This window comes from Drosophila pseudoobscura, chromosome 2 (assembly GCF_009870125.1).
Source record: "Drosophila pseudoobscura strain MV-25-SWS-2005 chromosome 2, UCI_Dpse_MV25, whole genome shotgun sequence".
Taxonomy (NCBI): Eukaryota; Metazoa; Arthropoda; class Insecta; order Diptera; family Drosophilidae; genus Drosophila; species Drosophila pseudoobscura.
Genome location: NC_046679.1, coordinates 29652325 through 29667425, shown reverse-complemented (window position 1 = coordinate 29667425; position 15101 = coordinate 29652325). Strand labels below are relative to the sequence as shown.

At 39.6% G+C, this 15101-nt stretch overlaps 1 protein-coding gene and 1 long non-coding RNA gene across 4 annotated transcripts in view; one reads left to right on the top strand and one right to left on the bottom strand.

Annotated features, from left to right (window-relative positions):
* cpo (couch potato) overlaps positions 1 to 15101 on the bottom strand; it is a gene marked incomplete at its 5' end in the record, with an annotated part of 75416 nt that overhangs the window by 17519 nt on the left and 42796 nt on the right. The window lies entirely within an intron of this gene.
* The window catches only part of LOC26532083 (uncharacterized), a 55957-nt gene that overhangs the window by 341 nt on the left and 40515 nt on the right, over positions 1 to 15101 (top strand). For 2 of the 3 annotated variants that reach the window (XR_004469607.1, XR_004469605.1), the window contains exons 2-3: positions 7 to 174; positions 261 to 573. This is a non-coding gene — a long non-coding RNA (uncharacterized lncRNA). Of the gene's footprint in view, positions 1 to 6; positions 175 to 260; positions 574 to 15101 lie in introns of those variants that run through there. The other variant, XR_004469606.1, reaches the window with a different exon arrangement.

Genomic DNA, 15101 nt, shown 5'->3' with positions numbered 1-15101 from the left:
GAACAGATCAGCCGAAGGCAAGGCAGCGAATCGCACCAGAAAGTATGAGGTTTTTTCTACAACAACAAATCCCACCGTCGCTCCAGCAAGTGTAAAATTTGTATGTATTGCGCTCACGGACAGATCAGCAGATAAGCCGAAGGCAAGGCAACAAATCGCACCATAAAGTATGAGGTTTGTCTGTATTTTTGTTCTACAACAACAAATCCCTCAGTCCCTCCATAAAGTATAATGTTTGTGTGTATTGCGCGCCCGAACAGATCAGCCGAAGGCAAGGCAGCGAATCGCACCAGAAGGTATGAGGTTTTTTCGACAACAACAAATCCATGCGTCGCGCCATAAAGTATGTGATTTGTATGTATTGCGCCCACGAACAGATCAGCAGATCAGCCGACGGCAAAGCAGAGGAATAGTCCCATCAAGTATGAGGTTTTTTTCCGCACAGAATGCTGGAATCGGGGAAACCATACGATGATTCGATTGATTCCTGTTTATTCACCATATTTATTAGCCTCAAATTAAAGCAGTGATGAGTATCCCCTAGTTGCCATCTCCGACTGCAGCCCTCGCCAATTTTTTTTCTTTCATTTTCACTGCATCAGAGCCCGAACAACGCGAGGGGGGATAGAACAAAGTTGGAAAACGTTTTGTTTTCTTTGGTTTTTTCGCCGCTTTCTGTTTTGTGTTTTGGCATTTAGCTCACGCGTCTGGCAAACATCGCGTATACGCGATGTGGATGGCTCCACTGCTGATGCGACTGCTGCTGCTGCTGCTGGTACTGCTGACCCGGCTACCACCCAACCCACCCAAGCCCCCTGCAGCCCACCGCTCAATTAAGCCCCGGCAAGGTTTTAATCTCTTCAGAATCTTTTGCGTTGTGTTGTTTTGCTTTTGTTTTTGCATTGCTTTTGGTTTTGGCTTTCAGCTTCTTTTTAGCCCTAGCCATTGTTTAAGCCTGTTTGTTGGCTCATGGCTCCTGGCTCCTGGCTCCTGGCTCCTGGTCTCTCTGGCAATCGCGTTGCCTGTTTATTTATTATCTTTGTCTGGATTTCTTCTATAGCAGGGGGTTGTGGGTGTTGGGATAATTAGCGCCTGACGACATTTTGCATTTAATTAAAGTTTATTTGTCTTGGCCCAAATATTCGAATCAAACGACTTCGGTCGTCCAGTTTTGGGGCCAAAACTAATATTTTAATTGCTAAGCAAACAACTTTGGGGAAACCGAGATACGGATGCGCAAAAACTACCAGCAAGAAGTTTACACAGATAATAGCCACAAAACAGACCATCAAGAAAATATACAAACAAGCAGAAAACTATATAAATTATGGGGATTGCACGTAGGATCCACGTAGGATTTTTTGCCTTATTTTCTTGTTTTGGGAATTAATATAATATTTAAAGGAAAGCTTTGGATATGGAAAAAGACTTGCAGGAATTGCTGTTATACGAAACTTTTTTAAACGAAGTTTCTTGGGATAAAATGGCGGAAAGTGGGGATAAAATCAGTATAAAGTTAGAATAAAATAGGCACAAAATCGGGATAAAATCGGGTTAAAATGTGGATAAAATAGGGATAGAATGGCGATAGAATGGCGATAAAATCGGGATAGAATCGGTACAAAATTTGGATAAAATCTGCATAAAATCGGGATAAAAACGGGATAGAATGGGGATAAAATCGAAATAAAGTCGGCATAAAATTTGGATTGAATGGGTATAAAATCGGGATAGAATGGAGATAAAATCAGGGTAAAATCTGAATAAAATCGAGATAAAATGGGACTATATTGGGAGGGAATCGGGATAAAATCTGCATACAATCGGGATAAAAGCAGGATAGAATTGGGGCATAAATGGGCATAAAATTGGAATAAAATCGTGATGAAATGGGAATAAAATCGGGATAAATTCTGGAAAAAGGATAAAGAGTCCGTGCAAAAGGTCAAGGAAAAACCCTTTCACAAAAATTCGCATGAGATACCACGATTTTCTTGAGAAAATCGAGAAAAATAGTATGAATGTCCACACAAACCGACGGTAAAACACCATCGATAAAAATTAATGCCTTAAAAGCAGCTCAAAATAAAGAGAAGGATCCACCAAAAACCGAGAATAAAATACCTTTCGGTGAAAAAAATATCGTATAACAGATGCTGTTGGTATCCCAAAATCAAATTTGTTTGTTGAAACTTTGCTAATTTTACAAATTAGCCCGAAAATTAGAAAGAGAGTTGGAGTACAGGATAGACAGAGACAAATAGCTGTAGGCCAGAGCCTTGGCCCCCCCCCCCCCACACACACACACACACACACACACATTTCCGTAGCCTGCAACTTTTTGATTGCAAATTATTTGCAACACACACACACACACATACACTGACTGTCAAAAGTTTGTTGCCAGCAGCAAAGTGTACTTTTTTTTTGGGTATATTATCATTGTTTTTGTTGTTGTTGTTGTTTTTGTTGCTGGCAGTTTTAGAACAACACCCGGGAAAATGGTTCCAACAAGATAAGCCCAGGGAAAAGCATTTTATTAGAGGGGGGCGGGAAGGGGTAGGAGGAAGGTCCTTTGCTCCCTCTGCGCTCCATGGAATACATATATAATAACTATAAATAAAACTGTACTTTAAAAATGCAATATCAAGAAGGCAACGACGTCCGTCCAAAGCATCTTCAGATTTTAATAATTAAAACTCATTAACACTTTCGCTATGGCCCTGGCATCCTAGAGAATAGAGGGGGAGAGGGAGGGAGAGGGAGGGAGAGGGTAGAGGGTGGCCCATTGGCCAGCAAAAGATTAAATAACAAATGAGCGATGACTTTTCGCCAGAAAAGTTCCAGAGAGTAAATTTTGGAAACTGTTGTCTCAGTTTTTGAGAAAGAGAGAGAGAGAGAGACAGCAGCTGTCTGCTTAACTAATGAGGGAATGGAATGCTCTTTAAACTCCCAAAAGTTAAAGCCCTGAAAAGTGCACTCCTCCACGTATTCAACGTTTAGGCCAAGGTAAGCAAAAAATATTATTTTACAGAAATGGAACCCAAAGAAAAGCCCACCCAAAAGCGACAAATGACAAAACAATGGAAAAAGAAAAAGAAAAAAATATATACTCTGTATGGGGGGGGGGGGGGGGCCTTGACTAGTCCTAGGACAATGGAAAAGAGTTTTCTTGCTTTCTTTTCTTTTTGATAGAAATTGCCAGGCAATTTGACAAGCAACATTTATTCAAAGCAGGAAGAGCCGAGAAGGAGAAGAAGGATGTGGAACGATGCAAAAGTAAATTGAGATGAATGTCAAAAGGAATAAGCAAAAGAAAGAGAGGGGGAAAAACTTGAGAAAAGTAGAAAATTTACTAAGTGCCAAGGATAATAGTCGTAGGGATTGAGGTAACTTTTAAGTGGGAATATACATAGTACTTTTATGTATTTTAATGGGATTATCAAGAGAAATAACTGGGGGGATTAAGGTATGGAGAGAGGGAGAGAGAGAGAGACAGATTATAATCTCTCGATGGGAGCTCTGGTAAGAAAAATTAATTTACTTATAAAATCACGTTGTCCGATGTGGTGAGGGTCCATCCTTCTTTTCAACTCGCTCTCTATCGGCAAGCACTTGAAAGGGATGGCAAACCGTCACCATATCGGTAAATTCCACTTGCACTGTGCCTTCGATACCTGAAAAGGCACTGCATTCATTTCTTTATTCTCCCCTCCCCCATGCACTGAACGACACTACATTTAATGTTCTGCCAGCGAGAACGAGAGAAAAATACAACAGCCTGGAATTCTACCTGCAGGGGGGCAGCAGCCAAAACCCATGTAAATTGCAAGAACAATTTTTCATAGTTTTGCACTTTGCCGTCTCCTTCGCCTTGCAAGGCAGCGCAATCGCCACCAGAAAGTATGAGGTTTGTCTGTCGCTCCATCAAGTATGGTGTTTGTGTGTATTAGGCACACGAACAAATCAGCCGAACGCAACGAAGCGAATCGCACCAGAAAGTATGAGGTTTGTTCTACAATAACAAATTTCTCAGTCGCGCCATCAAGTATGGTGTTTGTATGTATTGCGCGCCCGAACAGATCAGCCGACGGCAAAGCAGCGAATCGCACCTCCGTCGCGCCATAAATTATGATATTTGTATGTATTGCAATTAGAGACAGATCAGCAGATCAGCCGACGGCAAAGCAGAGCAATAGCCCCATCAAGTATGATGTTTCTCTGCTATTTTTGCATAAGAAATAGCCCCAGCAGTAATTAAGATAATTTTTCGCTACAGCAGGAAAAAGGAGGAAAAAGAGTAAAGCATAAAACAGGTTTAAACCGGGATAAGGATAAACTAAAAGCGTTGAGATATTGCATTACAAGGAATCATTTGTAGATTATTCATAAATTAACTCTAAATAATATTACTTAATGCTTGACTACAGGGAATACCCTTAATGCTGCGATGTAATATTCATTAAGCAAAAGTTTATATGAGACAGAGAGGGGGAGGGAGAGCGAGATCCGTTTGCTGCAACTTTCGAGGGGATGGAATCTAATAAAATGCATATGCGGCGTGGCATGGCGTGGCGTGGCATGGCATGGCGTATACGTGATATGTGTTGCCACGGCAGCAACAGCAACAAAACCGTGCAGTACATAAAGGAGGAACAGTAGCTGTGTGGCAGTGGCAGTGGCTGTGGCAGTGGATAACTGTAAACTGCGTCGACATCAGCTAATTAAGATTGAAGTTGCCGCAGTGCCACACGGTGGCACACGAAGCGGAGCGGGGGGGGTGGGTAGGAAGGGCAGTAGAAGCTAATTTATTATGCCAAAAGTATGTTGTGGCATGCAACAAGGGAGCAGGGGGCGGGGGGGGCGGTGTGTGTTTTGTGAGGAGGTGTTGAAGTGGCAGGTGTTAACTGGCAGATTTAGTCGGAAATTTCATCTATCTGAAAGGCGGGAAAATTCTAGCTTTTTGTTGGATATTACCAGGAAAATACCACAATCGAAAGTTTTCCTTAAGAATACCAACTAATATGCAAAAAATCGACTGGGTTTCCCTCTCCTTCGCCCTTGCCTTTCCTTCAAGGCCTAGAAAACTGAATTTTCTTTTTCAATAATTTCTTTTGGTCATAGATTTTTGTTTTCAATTTGCTGGCGAGAGAAAAACAGCAAGAGAAAAGTAGGTGCAGAAGGAAAAGGGGAGGGGGGGGGGGGGGGAGGTGAAAAATCAAAACGAATCATCGCATTTTTGGGTCAATCACAGCCGCTGTGCTGGAGAGGGGAGGTAGAGACAGGACATGGATTACGTGCTTAGGATATGCTTGTTACTCTCTCCCCCTCTCCCTCTCTCCGTTTCTCCCTTTCTCTACTGCCTCTTGTGCCAGATTTTGGGCTTGAGCCCTGGCTAACGAGCGCTTTTTTCGGCTACAGGGGCCGAGAGGGGGGGGGGGGGACACTACTGTGTACTTTCCTTTGGGTTCCTGCATCGATTGACCAAACAACGGGGTATGCATATTAAACACCCGACTCTAGGACTCGTCTCTGTCTCTCTGTCTCTCTCTTTGGCACTCTCTCGCACTCCTTCCCGCCCGGATCTCCGCCCTCTTTCCTTTCGTCCTTCAATAAATAATGTTGACCTAAGCAGCGGGCGCTGCGGCAGCTTTTCAATCAAAAAACGAAAATAAAACTACAGCCGAAAGCCAAGCACTTGGCAATCCTCTTGGCCAGGGTTGCGACTGCTGCTGCGGCTGTTTAATGAATCGTTCGATTGAATCGAAAGCATTTGCATTACTCCAAAGCGTTGGAAATGAATGAGGGGGGTATTACTGCTGCTAAATGGAGGGGGAGGGGTACTCCTGCGGCTGCTGCAATGAGGGAGAGGGGTACTCCCGCTTCTGCTGCTTATAAATGAAGGCTAGAGGGTACTCCTGCGGCTGCTGTTGCCAAATGGAGGAAGAGGGGTACTCCTGCGGCTGCTGCAATGATGGAGAGGGGTATTCCTCCTGTTAGTGCTGCTAAATGGAGGATGAGGGGTACCCCTGCGGCTGCTGTCGCTTCGAAGTGAAAGCTAGAGGGTACTCCGGCTGCCGCCTCTGCAAAATGTATAATGAGGGGTACTCCCACTGCTGCTGTTCATTAGTTTTGCGTTTTGCTGATTGTTTTTTGCGAATAATTAGTTTCGTAATCGCGAAGGGAGGGTAAACACAGCCAACATTTTGATGATATCAATTTTTAAGCAATTCCCCCGACCAGCGCCCGACCTCCACCCCGGCAATAATTGTACACATATCCTTTATCATTTCGCATTTACCGCAAAACAACAATGCAAATTTGCCACAAGTGAATTATTGAATAACCTGACAATTATCCGAGAGCCGCCAGAGCCAGAGTCGCCGTCCCCGTCGAATGTCAGGAGCGGAGTCCATGTACCAGTCCATGTCCTTGTATGTGTGTCAGTGTGACAATTAAAACATGTGTGAATTGTTTCCGACAGCACGACAAAACGACAATATGCTCTGTCTCTGTCTCTGTTTTCTATAATTAAATATTTATAAAATATTACACAAATTTTCGGTCGGGGGTTAAGTGCATTCATTGGGGGGCTCAGTGGCATAATCTATTGTGGCATAATCTATTCGTAACTTGCATTTGCAAAATTTGTTGATTGGCCCTGACATGCAACATGCAACATGCAACATACGAGTATTTCACAAAAAAACAAACACAATTTTCATTTGGCAAACATTGCCACAAGACGAATTTTTAATTTGCATTCAATAATTCACGAATGATATTTGTTCTGTCCATTATTATTTCTGTTTAAATAACAAAAGTTTCTCATTGGCCTGTCAGCAGAATTTTGCTCTCTCTCTGGACTTAAGCCATCGATTTGTGGGAGGAAGGAGGTTTTTTTTAAACAAATTAAGGGATTTTATCCATAGAAAATAAACACACATATTTTTGTGGGTCAAGAGTCGAAGGTTGTGGGGTCTTTCAGGGCTTTGAAAGGAATCTGAATGGGTTATGGAATGGTAAGGAACGATTAAGGATCAAAGACTGAAGTCTGCCTTGGATTAGCTTTGGAACTGTTAAGAATCGGTTCTAAAAAGGTTTTGGAACCGGTTTTGAAACGGTTAAGAACGATTGTGAATCGGTTATGCCAGAGTTAAGGATCAAAGACTGAGGTCTGCCTTGAATTCAATATGAAAACGGTTTGAATCGGTTCTGAAATGGTTATGAAACAGTTCAGAACGACTGTGAATCGATTTTTCAACAGTTAAGACTCAAGGCCTGGGTTCTACCTTGGATTGGTTATCAAACGGTCATAAATCGATTCCGAAACGGTGATAAAACCGGTTTGAAACGGCAAGGAATCGTCTTTGAAACGATTTTGAACCATTTTTAATCGTATAAAGATCGTCTATGAAAAGGTTATAAGACTGGTTATGAAACGGTTGAAATTTTTAGGATTTAATGCTCTCTTTAATATGGAAAACTGTCATAAACGTTTGTGAATCAGTTAAATAACGATCTTGAATCATTTAAGATTCTGAATGAATCGATTAGAAATCGGTTACGAATCGGGGTTTCTTTTTAATCGAAGAAAAACATCTCTTTTTCCGAAGATTAAACAATTTACAAAATGATCGAAATTGTAAAATGTATTCCATAATTTATTGTTAAATGATCCTGTGCCTCAAACCATACGATAACTCCGATAAATAATCAATAACTCCGATAAATAATCAATAACTCCGATAAATAATCGATAACTCCGATAAATAATCGACAAACCCGATAAATAATCTATGCCACCGATAAATAATTAATAACTCCGATAAATAATCGAAAACATGGTCGATATCGATTATTTATCGGAGTTATCGTCTAGTTTGAGGCACAGGATCCTCGAATATTCCGACTCTTTCGTTCGCTTTTCGGCTTTTTAGCTCTTTGGCACCTCCCCCCCCTGCTTTTTATGTTTCAAAACTTTTGTCCCTCCACCCCCCCTGCTTTTTCTGTCTGCTGCCACACTTTGGGTCCCCCTCTTCCCCCTTTCCTGTTTGCTGCAACAATTCCTCTTTGGGCAAAGCATCATTTTCTGGCAGTCAAAAATGTTCACACTGCTGCACCTGTCAATTTTCGCAAGTTTTTCCACGCCCAGCCTCGAGAATTCTTTTCGCATTTTCGTGGCTATTTTTTTTGTTGGGAAACAATTTTTTTTTTGTTTTTTTTTGGCTGCTGTCTTTGCCACACGAAGCCACAGCAAATTAGGCAAAGTTTTTGCCTCCTCTCCACCCTCCCCCCTCCCCCCTCCCCCCTCCACCCTGCTGTGCGCATTGTTGTGGCAAGTTTATTAGCTGCTTGGCAGGTGGCCAAGCGGAAACAAAAGGCATCTTAAAGGAGTCGCCACTGAATGCAGGCGCTCTGGAATGTGGCGTGGCACTGTTTAAATAACTGTGGCAGAGGGGCACACGGCACACGGCACCAGGGACCGGGCCGGGACCAGGGCTACATGTTTCAAGGCCTGTTTGGGGGATTTTTGCTGGCTATTTATAGAGACAGAGAGACAGAGAGAGAGAGATAGAGAGGACACTCTGGTGCTGTATTTATTTTCGAGCAATTTTCACACTCACTTGAGCCGGCCTCCCCATCGATGTGCCACACACACGCATCCTCCCACAGTGGCAGCGCATAATCCTCACTCACTCTGACTCGCTGTCTCTTTTGCACACTCTATGGCCATCTCTTTCCAGCTTGTCATTCACAATTAGCCGCTTTGGCTAAAAATAAAAGCTGTTAAAGTGGGATGCGACAGAGGAGGGGTTACGGGCACGGCTACGGCTACGGTCAGTGGTGCTTGAGAGAGTGACTTGGGGCTAAAACGGATTTGACAGCGTGTGACAATACACCTACAAGACACACACACGCACACTCACACACGCACATACGCATATGCAAAAAGGTTGGGGAAAGAGAGAAAGATGCAAAGAGACACGATGGGTTTTCCACCGATGTTTTTTGGGGAACAATAGGAAGTAAAATAGTGAGGAAAAGTTCTCTTTATCGGTAAATTTTAGCCATTCTCATGTATACGTAAAACCAACATTTCTTTTGTAGTAATTTTGTGTTTTTTAGCAAATAAAAATGGGTTAAATTTTGTTTGGAACCTAAAGAAATTAAAGAAACAGTATTAACATAGATTTTATTTATTTATTTGTTTTAAATAATTAAAAAAAAATATATTTTTAGAAAATTATACTTGAAGAATTATTTAATTTATTTATTTATGGATTTATCTATTTATTATTGGTTATATAGTATTTTTATTTTAACATTTTTTTTTTGTTTCCTTTATATTTTTCTTATATTTTTTATATTTTTCTGATATTTATTTAAATTTGTTTTTAATTTATTTCTTATATTTTTTTAAATATGTTTTTAAATATTATTTTTATATTTTTTTTGTTTTTTGTATATCTTTTTTTTTAATATTTATTAAATATTTTTTAATATATTATATATTTATATTTCTCTTACATAATTTTTTTTTTTTATATTTCTTTGTATTTGTACGTACCTATTAATATTTATTTATTATCATTTTTTATGTATTACATGTAAGCCCCATGAGAATGGCAATATTTACCGAAGGTCAAAATACGTTTAACCTTCTGATATTCTGTGCTTCTGTAACAACAAAAACTATGGACATTTTCGTGTAATTATTGTGAATGGCCATTTCTTTCATTAACAGCAATTCTTTGACAATAAAAAAGCGTCTGTATTTCCATGTGAACACCATGTGAATGGCCATAGAGAAAACAGACGATTTTATGTATTTCCGTGTGAATGGAAAAAAGTAATCAATAAAGTGAATAGCAGAAAAAAATACTGTCGGCGGATAAGTTTTCGTGAAAAATCACGGCGCTCGCTGTTTCTCTCAGTGGCTTACGAGCAGAAGAGGGACAAGCGGGACCGACAGACACACTTGGACACAAGGATTCAAGTGTCCTTCAGTCTATTTGGATACTTTGCATTTTGCAACGATTTTCTACCGTTCTGCGTCGTGGTGCTGCTTGCTGCTTGCTGCTGTTGTTATTTGCTTGCTAAATGTGCTCTATTTTTGAGCCAAAGACAGACGATGGTGAGGGGCGGGGAGGGGGGGGGGAGGATATAGAGAAGTACGAAACGAGGGGCGGAATGGAGCGAAGAGAGCGAGCGACACACACAGACAATGCCACTTTGGCTAATGAAATGCAAACGCCATGGCCCCCCTCGAGTGTGTGTGTGTGTGTGTGTGTGTGTATGAATATTTATATGTAGTAGAGTGTAAGAGTAGGTGTAGGTGTAGCTGTAAGCAAAATAGCTGTAAAAACATGAGAGGAAAACCCCGGCAACAGCACACACAGTGGCAACAGCAGCAGCAGCAGCAGCAGCATCAGTGGCATCTTCAGGCTGCCTGCCACATTAATATTTATGCTCTCCCTCTCTCTCTCTCTCAGGGGGAGTGGAGGGGGGCTGAGCTAGCAGCGATGAAACCCGATTCCTAACCGTTTTTTCCCCCAAGCTTAAAGCTGGAAAACGCTGAACAGATTTCGGAAACAGCGCTTTAAAACGATTATAAATCGATTGAACTATACCAGGAAAAAAAGGGATCAATGGAAAGGAATTCAATGAGTCGGAAAAACGTTGTCCATTTGAATACCCATAATAATATTTGCGAGTGTGTGCCAAATCAAGTGTGAATAAACGAATTCAAAATGGTTATAAGTAAAGCACTCGATTCAAGGTGCTAAAAAAATTGCTTTGAAAAGATTTGTTGGAGCCTTAATCAGAGACGTTTTTCTGTTAAAAATGTTTCTGTAAAAACTATTCTTTTTGAACCATCAATTTTGTGTCAATTAAATTTGTCTTGAATTATAAAATTTTTTATTTTTCTTGAATTATTAATTTATTTTTCAATGAAAATTAGAACATTTTTGCTGGTAAAATTGCTAGTAAATATGAAAAAAATTTTTTTTTTATTGAAGCTAAATTAGTTTTGATTCGTTTTTCTATTGATATTCATTTTCTGAATTATTGCTTCTTTTTCGTTTAAAAACGTAAGCAATTTTTGGTTCCAAATTATTTTTTTCTTCTCATTTTTGTGACACAAAAATGTTTATTTTTTTTATTTATTTTACATTTTTGTACATTTTATACATTGTTTTAAAATACATTTTTCGCTTTTATTTTCTATGATTTATTGTAAATTTTTTATTTTTATTATGATTTATTGTATATGTTGCTAATTTTTTTTAATATGATATTTTGTATATGTTCATTAATTTGTTTTTACTATTTTTTATTATTTTCTATTTTTTTATTATTTTTTTTTATTATGTTTTTATGTATTGTCTTATGTATTATCTTTTTTATTATGTACTATTATTTTTTAAGTTTTTCTCGAATTTTTCATCTTTATATAAATTGTTGTTAAATTATTTATATTTTTCTTTAAATGTTTTTCTATTTTTATTTTGTATGTTTTTTAATTTATTTGTATCATTTGTTAAATTTTATTTTATTTACTTTTTTCTATTATTTAATTTTATTTATTTTTTCTTTAATATGTAATTCTTTAATTTTATGTATTGCTAAGATATTGTTGTTTTATATAATATATAATTTTTATTTCACTATTGTTCTATAAGTCTATATTTATTTATATTTGTATTTATCTAATTTTTCATTTTCCTCTCACTTTTCTTTAATTTTTGTCTCTCTATCTTTCTGCACTTTTCTCAAGTTGCTTCTCAATTACTGCCTGCCTCAAGCATTACTTAATTTAATGAGAAATTCGAGCACATATTTTCCCCAATTTCATCGAAGAATTTTCCACCAATTTTCCACCTTTCCTTTCTTTTTCTCTCGCTCTGCCAAAAAAACAAAAAAAAACTTTTGTGGATTGCTTTAATTGCCAAAAGAGTTGACAGTCAGTCCAGTCCTGACACGCCCTTTAAGCCAATAGACGTGCCAAACTTTTGATGTTTTTTAACCCAAAAAGTAGTGAAAAATAAATGAAAATTTTCCGCCAAAGTTGAAAGGTGAAAAGAGTGCCAGTCTGCCACTCCTTTTGTATGGGAAATCTCTGGAATATTCTTTGGATTTTAATTAGGGATTCGCCAGGGGAAACGCCAGGAGAAGTAGGAAATAGGGAGGAAAAAACTACAGAAAATCTCCATTGATTTATTCACTGATTTATTCATAAATTGTGCAAAACTCTTTGGGGGGCGGGGGGGCGAGGGAGGAAAAGTAAATGTTTGCAAGAAATGCATTTGAAATATTTGCCTTCATTTGTAGTGTTTTTATTTTGCTGCTCTGTGAGGCAAATTAATTGAAATTAATTACTTCATTTACATTTACATTTGCAGTGAATTGAATTAAATTGAAATCTTCGCGCGTGGACCAATATTTGGCTTTAATTTTCAATTTCAATTCAATTTTCAGGCATTGCTGCTGTAATTTTGTTGTAATTAACAAATGTGGTCTCCCCCCCCTTTAAAGGGGAAACTGTCAGCGACACTCTGCCTCGCGTAACCTTTAGTTAAAGTTACTGTCAAATCAAAAAAGCGGGGCTCCAGTCACTGGATTCCAATGCCAAATGGTCATCCAATTGGGGGGTTTTTTCTCTCTTTTATTGCAGCCAAATATCGACACAAACAAGCGCGTAATTGAGTCTGCACTGTACAGGCAGTCCCGAACCCCCGCCCTGGGGTTTTCCCGGCCATAAAAATGCAGCAGAACAAACAAAAATTAAGCGCAAAAATTGTGCCCCGAAAAAGGTGTTGTTTGCGCACTGCCAAAAAATTCTTTTTAAAAAAATATCTTGGAATATTTGTGTACACTTTTTTTTGTGTAAATAGTTTTGAAAATATTTCTGTAATTGGATTTATGTCAGTTTTGGTATATATTTTAATTTATTTTGTGCCTGTGCTTTTTGTTAAAAATTTTGGAAATTTTTGTAATTGGATTTATGTAATTTCCGGTATAAAACTTTTTTTTATTTTTAATTTTTATGTTATATTTTGGTGCATTTTTTTTAACTTTTTTTATTGTTATGTATCTTTTGATGCATTTTTTTTTTAATTGTTTTTTTTTCTTGTTAAAAGATTTCATTTATTATTTAAAAAAAATTTGTTTTTTCTTATAAAAAAGTCTCATTTATTATTATTATAAATTCCTTTTGATTCAATATAATTTTTGTGACATTTTCAATGTAAAGTCCATGACATTCGCCCCTTTTCATTTGAGTGCAGGGTATAGAGGGGGATGTTTTCTTTTTTTTCTTTTGGCGACAATTGCGATGACAGCCAGGCACTGCCTCCCCCGTACCCGCCCACGCCCCCGCCCCCGCCCCTTCATCACTCTGTCAATAGACATCAAAAATGAAAATTGTAATGCGAACATTTTTGGCAAACGGCGGAACACCGGGACTCGGTGGGACTCTGTGGGACTCGGACCCTGGCATTGCCGTCGTGTGGATATAAAATTTGGTGGTTTCAAAGGGGTGGAGGGAGGGGGAAGGGGAGTGGAGGGGAAGCGCACGGGTTCCGCCCGTTTGTTGTTTTTTTGTGCAGTGGATGTCCCTACTCCACCTCCTTCTCCTACCACCCCCTGCTGCACCTACATTTCGCTCTCGAAAGGCGCTGCCTCCTGCTGCTGTCTGTCGCACCCTGAAGCTCCCTGCTGATGCTGCTACCCCTCTTCCCCCTGAAGCTCCCTGCTGCTGCTGCCCCTGCTGCTCTCCCTCTCTCCCCCTGCTGCTGCGGTCCCTTTGCCTTTTTGCTACTGCATTCCCTCTTAATTCTCCTGCTGCAGTACCTCGCTCCACCCTCTCTCTCCACTCTGTCTCTCTCTGTCTTTTTGGCTCTTCTGGTAGTTGGCCATATTGACAGCGGCAAATTCATTAATGTCACAAGTGGAAGTGGAGCGAGAGACAGGTAGGAGGAGCCGCGCCCCCACCCCCTCCCTCAATGCCACTCTGCCACAGTAATCCAAAGTTTATATTTCTGGATGCCATTGTTAAATGGTTTGCATGAGAACAGCAGGAGGGCAGAAGGGCAGGAGAGCAGGGGGAAAAGTGTGCGAAGTGCAGTACGTGGGTGGAGAATCGAGTGGGGGATCCAAAGTGAGTTATCGATGGATGGAAGGAAGAGCCAGGATGCAGGATGCAGGACGCAGGACAATGCGCGCGTAATGAAGTGACAGCTTTATTGACAAATAAATTCTGTTTGACAACACTCAATGAAAACCAACACTCGTTCCACGCCCTTTCGGTAGCAAAAAAACAAAAAAAAAATACTAGAAAAATACTTGAAAAATACTGGCAAAACTGTGGGCCAATTGTGCAATTTGCTTTGATCCTTTGGCTATAAAATAAATTGCGTAAATATATATTTAAAAAAAAAAATAGGGGAAGACGAACCGAAACGAAATGAAAGTTCCATTTGAAATTCAAATCATCAGAGAGACGAGAGAGAGAGAGAGAGAGAGAGCGATGTGCGATGAGCATCACTCAATGGGGAAAACAAAACTACAATTGCTGTGTGGCAGCATGCCCCACTGCTGTGGCGCCATGAATTATGCAACAAATGTGCTGCAGATTAAACACACAAAATGGCAAAGCACTTAAATTGACCCCCCTAACCCCGAACCCCCGAAAATACACAGAGGAGGGGGGGGGGACTCAATGAATGGAAAGTCAGGAGTGGATTGTCATTAGCAGAAGGCAGAAGTGGACAGACGACAGACAATTATAATTATTTCAATTATTTACACAAATAATAAAATGCAAATGGCAGAGGGAAGGCATGGGGGGGGGGGAATCCTCCAGTTGACAACCAAAAATCATCTGAATGAATGTGTGGATTGAAAGGAATCCCCCTAGTAATCTCCTAAGAAGTGGAATTTAATTAATATTACAATTTAATTCGATTACAGAGACAGCTCGAAGAAGTCGAATAAATGCACAAAGCAAGAGACAGCCAATCCAGAGATTTCTCAATCAAATATTTATTGCATTTAAATGAGATTAAATGAAATATAAACTAATCTAATTTATGGTG